This window comes from Cebus imitator, unplaced genomic scaffold (assembly GCF_001604975.1).
Source record: "Cebus imitator isolate Cc_AM_T3 unplaced genomic scaffold, Cebus_imitator-1.0 Scaffold42, whole genome shotgun sequence".
NCBI classification, from domain to species: domain Eukaryota; kingdom Metazoa; phylum Chordata; class Mammalia; order Primates; family Cebidae; genus Cebus; species Cebus imitator.
This window is the reverse complement of record NW_016107357.1, coordinates 16,368,570-16,377,067: the sequence shown is the minus strand read 5'-3', so window position 1 is coordinate 16,377,067 and position 8,498 is coordinate 16,368,570. Positions and strand designations below refer to the sequence as shown.

The 8,498-nt window shown below is 44.5% G+C and overlaps 1 long non-coding RNA gene across 1 annotated transcript; it reads right to left on the bottom strand.

Moving 5' to 3' along the window:
• Nucleotides 1–3,948: 3,948 nt before the first annotated feature.
• On the bottom strand, nucleotides 3,949–6,928 carry LOC119470842. The gene is made up of 2 exons (XR_005199814.1): nucleotides 6,667–6,928; nucleotides 3,949–4,076 (listed from the first exon to the last, which is right to left on the bottom strand). It is a non-coding gene; the product is annotated as an uncharacterized LOC119470842 (long non-coding RNA).
• Nucleotides 6,929–8,498: the final 1,570 nt, after the last annotated feature.

Below are 8,498 nucleotides of genomic sequence, written 5' to 3'. Positions count from 1 at the left end.
GGTTCACCGGGGGAGTGTTCTCAGGAGGAGGGGAGTGAGGGGGCAAGAGAGCAGAGGGTGGGGAAGGGCAAGCGAGGATGTGGTCTCAGCCAGACACCAGCTTCAGGCCGAGCCCTCTGGGAAGTTTGGGATCCCCAAAGTGCACCACATAGGCAGTGCCCCCTTGGTGCCAGGGGGCTGAGCTTTTGCATGTTTGGGCCAGACTGCCCTTTGGGAACCATGACTCCCAGGAGAAGGAGGGGCTGTGAGCTGTCGTCAGCCAGTCCTCACAGCAGCTGGGAGTAAAAAGAAGCTGGATGGGGCACCCCTAGCACCTACCTTCCCCTGTGTGGCCCTTTGTCTTTTTTTTTTTTTTTTTTGAAACAGAGGCACTCCATCACCTAGGCTGGAGGGCAGTGGTGCAATCTTGGCTCACTGCAACCTCCACCTCCCAGGTACAAGCAATTCTCCCACCTGAGCCTCCTGAGTAGCTGGGACTACAGGCATGCACCACCGCACCTGGCTAATTTTTGTATTTTTAATAGAGACGGGGTTTCACCACATTGGCCAGGCTGGTTTCAAACTCCTGGACTCAAGTGATCTGCTCACCTTGGCCTTCCAAAATGTTGGGATTACAGGCATGAACCACCGTGCCTGGCCCCCTTCGTCTTTTACATAGCAAGCTACTGCAATTGTTACATAGTATTACAATTATGTGCCCCCCCCACCCCCAGACTGTGAGCTCCCTGAAGTTAGGAAATGCTATGCCTTATTCATTTTTGTATCCTGAGTGTTTAGTATAATGACTGGTATTTCCTAGGTGCTTAATAAATGAATGCTGAATGAATGAATATTGATTAAGCCCTCCCACTCCCTTGAGACGGTATGCCATTTGAAGAAACTGGGTTACTGTAAACTAATATATGGTTCCCTAAGGTGGTAGGAGGCACTTCCAACACTAAAAGAATAGTACAAGAAAGCATATATTTCATTTCAAAGTTGCAGAAGGTGACACAGTCCACAACTTGGGGATGGGGGATGAGAGAGATCGGAAATGGCCGAGGATATTTCAGATCGGGAAGAGACATCCCAGAAGTATGTGTTACAGAGAACTGGCAGCTACTTCACCCTTCCACCAGACCGGAGGAAAAGTGAAATAGTCATTTATGCATCAACCTTAAATAATATGATTTAGAACATATGATTAGGTATAGAGTTTATTGGAGCTCAAAGCCAGGAATAGCCATTCAGGAAACATGGACTCCAGAGAGATGAAGCCAGTGGTCTAAAATAAAAACGTCTTGCTTATATAGGCAGAAAACAAAGAAATTTAGTAGGATTAGAACATTTCATCTTAGACAAAGAGATAGTTGTGAAGTCTTTGTATCAGAAATGAAAGAAGGAAGTGAATCTATAGTGATGATCAGTAGTGAAGGGGGAAGGGGTCTTCCCTGGCACCCCTCAGTCATTGACAACATTTTACAAAATAATGTGGGTGAGGAAGAAGGCTAATCTATAATCAGAGAGACAAAGGTGACAGCCATCTGTTTTTGTAACTTGAGTCCCATAATCACACTCCTTCAAGGCTCATATATTTTAAAGTTCCAACAGCTTTGATTTTGAAATATTTATTTTCACACATTCAACAAATACATGTTGAACATGTACAACAAGGCATAGGCCTAGGTGCTGGGGGATACAGCGGCAAACTCGGAAGGCCACATCTCTGCTCTCATTGAGCTTACAGGTGGTGGGGAGAAAACACACGAAAGTAAGCAAAGAAATATATCATTACACATGGTAATAAGAGCTGTGAAGGGACGAAACAGATGGTGGGAGGGAACACAGCAGGAGGACAGGGAATGTCTCCCTAAGGATGTGGTTTTAAGCTGAAGTTGGCAAGGACAGGAAGGACAGGGAGGCGGAGCAGCCTGAGGGACTGCCCATTCAAGAAACCCAGAGGCCAGTGCAGCCTCAGATGTGGGCTGCCAGGCACAGCAGTTCACAACTGTAATCCCAGCACTCTGAAGCTGAGGCAGGAGGATTGCTTGAGGTCAGGAGTTTGAGACCAGATTGGCCAACATAATGAGACCCTATCTCTACAAAAAGTAAAAAATAAAAATTAGCAACTGGGCGCAGTGGCTCACACCTGTAATCCTAGCACTTTGGGAGGCCGAGACAGGCAGATCACCTGAGGTCTGGAGTTCAAGACCAGCCTGACCAACATGGAGAAACCCCATCTCTACTAAAAATACAAATTAGCTGGGTGTGGTGGTGCATGCCTGTAATCCCAGCTACTTAGGAGGCTGAGGCAGGAGAATCACTTGAACCTGAGAGGCGGAGGTTACAATGAGCCGAGATTGCGCCACTGCACTCCAGGCTGGGCAACAAGGATGAAACTCTGTCTCAAAAAAAAAAAAAAATTAGCTGGTTTACTTGAGAGGCTGAGGCAGGAGGATTGCTTGACCTTGGAGTTTGAGGCTATAGTGAGCTCTAATTGCACTACTGCACTCCAGCCTGGGTGACAGAGCAAGATCCTGTCCCTAAAAAGATAAAAATTTTTAAATTAAAAATAAAAATAAAAAATTTAAAAAGTAAATAACAATAATAATTTTTCAAAAGGTGGGGAAAGGACAGCAAGACCTGACAGTGTCTGCAGCGGGGCAGGCAAAGGCAGAGCAGGTAGACCCAAGTCAGCCAGGATTAGTTTAGATTTTGTTCTAAGTACTATAGCTTAGAGAAAGAGTTTTAAGACAGAGATGATGTGGTGTGATGTATTTATTAATCAGGGCAGTTTTTGCACTGCTATAAGGAAATATCTGAGACTGGGTAATTTACGAAGAAAAAAGGTTTAATTGGCTCACAGTTCTATAGGGTGTATAGGAAGCATGGGGGCATCAGCTTCTGGGGAGGCCTCAGGGAACTTAACAATTATGGCAGAAGGCAGAGAGGAGCAGTGAACCTCACGTGGCTGGAGCAGAAGGAGAAGAGAGAGGGGAGGTGCCATACTGTTAAACAACCGGATCTCATGAGAACTTACTCCCTACACAGTACCAAGGGGAGACTGTGCTAAACCATTCATAAGAACTCTGCCTCCACGATCCGGTCGCCTCCCATCAGGCCCTGCCTCCACCACTGAGGTTACAATTTGACATGAGATTTGGATGGGGACACAGATACAAACCATGTCATGTGATTTACATTCACGCGGGAATACCCAGGCTGCTGGAGGAGACAAGATCGAAAAGGAGTTTGGGAAGAAAAGAGAGCCGCTGGGGTGGCTAGGACTAGGACCAAGGTATTTAACGTTTCTCTTTGGGAAAGATTATTCTTTACCCCATTTTATAGCTGAAGAAACTGAGCTTCTGAGTTGGGTTGGAGCCACAATGCCAGTCTGTCCCTGAATTCCTCTTTTCTTTTCTTCCTTTTTTTTTTTTTTTTTTTCTTTTCCTTTCTCTCTCTTTCATTATTACTGTTGATTAAAATAGAAGCATTTTGTTCATAAAATTTTTTGTAGTTTTGCAATTTGTTCTTTAGCTTGTTTTGCTTTATGTTTTATGGTGTGTGTGTGTGTGTGAGAGAGAGAGAGAGTTTGAGACAGGATCTCACTCTGTTGCTCAGGCTGGAGAGCAGAGGTGCAATCATGTTAATGCAGCCTCAACCTCCTGGGCTCAAGTGATCCTCCCACCAAGCCTCCCAAGTTAGCTGGGCCCGCAGGTATGCATCAACATGTCGCTAATTTTGTGTGTGTTGGGGGGATTTTTTTTTTGGTAGAAACAGGGTTTCATCATGTTGTCCAGGGTGGTTTCAAACTCCTGGCTTCAAGTGATCCACCCACCTCAGCCTCCCGAAGTGCTGGGATTACAGGCGTGAGCCACCAAACTTGGCCTCTTCTGTAATTCTTGTGTTCAGTTACACAAAACTTCCATATTGGCAAAGATAAAAAGGAATGATAATATCCATTTTTGGCAAGGAAGTGGGGGAAAGGGGACTTCTCAGCCACTGCAGGTGGGAATGTGAATTCATTCTGTCTTTCCAGGGAAAACCCAAGGAAAGATGCACATCCTCCTAGAGCCACCGCTCCCAGTTTTAGGATCCTAAAAATAAATAAATAAATAAATAAATTGTCTACTGAGCAGAGATGTTTGAAAAAGCCTTGTTTGTCAGTATTTGCAAGAGTGAAATAGGATCCAGTGAGAAGATCGGGTTACCCAAAGATGTACAGTATGATCCCATTTTGTAAAATGTACATATAGAAAAATGTTCTACATATAGAAAAAATTCTGGAAGAATCTATGCCATATATTAAGAGCGGTTCTTTCCAGATATGGGCATATCTGGAGATTTTGTTGTTGCTATTTTTTTTTAATCTGTGGGTCTAATGTTTTTAAATTTAAAAAATTAGCATTTTTAAAATTGATAAATAATAATTGTACGTATTCATGAGGTATATAGTGATTTTGTTTTGTTTTGGTTTTTTTGATATGGAGTCTCCCTCTGTCACCCAGGCTGGAGTGCAGTGGCGCAATCTTGGCTCACTGCAACCTCTGCCTCCCGGGTTCAAGCAGTTCTCCTGCCTCAGTCTCCCACGTAGCTGGGACTACAGGCGCATACCACCACACCCAGCTAATTTTCATATTTGTAGTAGACATGGGGTTTCACCATATTGGTCAAATTGGTCTTGAACTCCTGACCTTGTGATCCCCCTGCCTCAGCCTCCCAAAGTGCTGGGATTACAGGCATGAGCCACTGCAACCGGCCTAGAGGGATGTTTATATGTATAATATATAATGATCAGATCATAGTAGCAACATAGCCATCATCTCAAACACAACAATGTTAACTTTTTATTGAAGTATGACATACATACTTACAAAACAGCACACATCTTATGTTCACAATCTGATGAATGATCACCAACTGAACACACTCATGACCGACACATTGATCAAGAAATAGAACATTACCAGACTCCTAGAAGCGCTCTTTGTAAAATCAGATAGAAACTACTTTGCTGTGTCTTACTTCTTTCACTCCAGATTATGTTTATGTACATTGAGTGCACATGGACACAAAGAAGGGAGCAACAAACACGGGCCTACTTGAGGGTGGAAGATGTGAGCAGTATGAGAATCAAAAAACTACCTATCCAGTATGATGTTTATTACCTGAGTGTTGAAATAATCTGTACACCAAACCTCCCCGACTCGCAATTTACGTGTACAGCAAATCGGCACATGCACCCCTGAACCTAAAGTTAAAATACAGGCCAGGCAATGTGGCTCACACCTGTAATCTCAGCACTTTGGGAGGCCAGGGCAGGCGGATCACCTGAGGTCAGGAGTTCAGACCAGCCTGACCAACATGGAGAAACCCTGTCTCCACTAAAAATACAAAATTAGCCGGGCATGGAGGCACATGCCTGTAATCCCAGCTACTCAGGCGGCTGAGGCAGGAGCATCTCTTGAACCCAGGAAGCAGAGGTTGCGGTCAGCCGAGATCTCGCCATTGCACTCCAGCCCGAGCAATAAGAGCAAAACTCCGTCTCAAAACAAACAAACAAACAAAGAGATTATGTTTCTGTGATTGATACTTCCATGTAGCTGCAATTAATTGTAGTAAGCTAATCAATTGATTAAAATCTTAGAATGGTCACATCTTGTTGTTTATAAATATGACACTGCAGAATCCGTGATAATCATAAGCATTTTGTCACCTTATGAAGCACTTTTCATGTAGACTAGCTCTAAGCATTATTATTATCCTCATTTAATAGAAAAGGGCCTGGGATTGAAAGGGTAATTTGCCTTGCACAAAGCTAGTAGGTGGCCAAGCCAGGACTGGTTCTTACCTAAATCCATGCCCTTTCTGCCCCACCCCATTAGATTCAGAGCAAAGGTAGCCGTGGCTTAAATGAAAGGAATGTTTTGCTCACCATTAGGCTCTTCAGACATGGAGACAAGTTACCAGGGAAGGTTATCTAAACTTCTTTCCTGAAAATCATTGCGAAAAATTGGCAAGGCAGATGTCCCATAAATATTCATCCAGTTTCAATATTAATTATCTCCAGAGAGAATTTCTTCTGCTAATACTATATCCACATTTCTCATTTAATACTATTAATCATAATGCCTTCATGATCACATTGCCTGTGTAGTAGATGTTTACAAATCGTATGGGTTTCATATTTGCATATGCCCCCTTTCCTCTCCAGCTTAATGAATATCAATGATTGCAGCCTCTTAGCAATCATATAAAGGAGTGTCACTTCTCATTCACAGTTGAAGAAATTGAGACCCACTATCAAATAGATGGGTACAGCAGAACTGGGGCAAAATTCAGGTATTCAGGCCACAACTCTTTGGAGCACACATTACTACATAAAATGAGAAACTTGTTTCTGCTTGGAAACATAAACAATGATAATCCTAAATGTTATTAAAACTGTGAAAGGTTTTTTTAAAGACAGAATGCATGACTTAGCTTTATGTTATTATAAAATCATGATAGCATACCCTAAGATAATGATCCTTCTTTGAAACATGATTCAGTTGTTTCTATGAAGATACTAATTTCACAATCCAGTACACTTTACAGGAATTTCAGAAGAAATTAGGCATATTAGCAGAGAAAACATGAACTTTTCACCTCAAATATTGACTGAAGCACCAATTCAAGTAACTTTACCTTACGGAGCTGTGGGACTTCAAAAGCAGAAGTGAGGTGACAAAAGAGCTTAGTCTAAACTCATCCTCTCCTTCCGCATCCCTACTTCCGCTTCTGTGGATATTCCTTATTTTTTTGGTAATTTTACAAAAGAAACACGAAGTAGTTCACATCCAGAGTCTTCCTACCTCTGAATATAGCATTCACTGCGCTGAGACCATTTCCCCAGGAAGTTAGGCTCTGCTTTCACCTGGTCACCTTTCAGGAATCTCAAAAATGGAGGGTCTGTTTTCCCAGCAAAAGAACAGTGCAGGTCACAGGACAACAGATAAGCCTATTTATTTTCCCAGAGACTTTGGCCAGGCCCTACCATCTTCTCTTACCTTGTCCTCAGTTGTGGGTCAGCCTCAGGTCATGGGGCAGGTCGGGCTTGCACAGCCTTGATCAGGTCCCAGGGTTTCCCTCCCCACGCTCCCTGACGGGCTTACTAGGCGTCTTCTTTGAGAGCCTCTGTGAACCTCTATCCTCCCAGTTACCTTTATGAATAGACAATGGGGTGGCCAGGCACCCTGGCTCACACCTGGAATCCCAGCACTTTGGAAGGCTGAGATGGGCGGATCATGAGGTCAGGAGTTCGAGACCAGCCTGGCCAGCATGGTGAAACCCCGTCTCTACTAAAAATACAAAAATTAGCCGGGCGTGGTGGTGCCTGCCTATAATCCCAGCTACTGGGGAAGCTGAGGCAGGAGAATCACTTGAACCCAGGAGGTGGAGGCTGCAATGAGCCGAGATCTTGCCACTGCACTCCAGCCTGGGTGACAGAGCAAGACTCCATCTCAAAAAACAAACAGACAAAAATGGTTATGTTATTTTTTAAAAAAAAGATGGGGTGGGTCCCCTCCAGTGGCTCACACCTGTAATCCCAGCGCTTTGGGAGGCTGAGGTAGGCAGAATTCTTGAACCCAGGAGTTTGATGCCAGCCTGGGTAACTTGGTGAAACCGCATCTTTACAAAAAAAAAAAAATACAAAAGTTAGCCGGGCATGGTAGCCCATGCCTGCAGTTCCAGCTACTTGGGAGACTGAGGTGGGAGAATCACCTGAGCCTGGGGAGGTCAAAGCTACATCGAGCCGTGATGGCACAACACTGCACTCCAGCCTGGGCAACAGAGTGAGAACTTGTCTCAAAAAAATAACGAAAATGTTGGGCATTGTGGCTCAGGCCTGTAATCCCAGCACCTTAGGAGGCCAAGGCAGGTGGGTCACGTGGTATCCGGAATTTGAGAACAGCCTGGCCAGCATGGTGAAACCCCATCTCTACTAAAGATTCAAAAATTAGCTGGGCATAGTGGTACGCAGCTGTAATCCCAGCTACTCAGGAGGCTGAGGCAGGAGAATCACTTGAACCCGGGAAGCGGAGGTTGCAGTGAGCCAAGATCACGCTACTGCACTCCAGCCTGGGTGACAGAGTGAGACCCCATCTCAATAAAAGAATGAATGAATGAATGAATAAAAGGTGAAGTGTGGGAGGGGTTGCTCGGTACTCAGCATCTAGGATGAAACCTGACTGCAGCCATTGGTCCCAGTTGAGTTCAGTGAAATGTTCAGTTCAGCCCAGGGAAGAAAAGTTCTTCCAGGCTCCGGTACCATGCACTCTCTTAAGGACAGAGAGCGTTTTCTTTGCCTCTAGACCCACTCACCCTCTGCCCCTCTGCTCAGTGCTTGTAGCTCTCTATACTGTTATTTCATCTTCTCATCCCTATTAAATCTTTGTGCCGAAAAATGCAGCTCCCTTAATCTCAACAAATGCAGTGCCCCATCTGGCCCTCAGCCCCCCATTAGAGCATCTGGATGA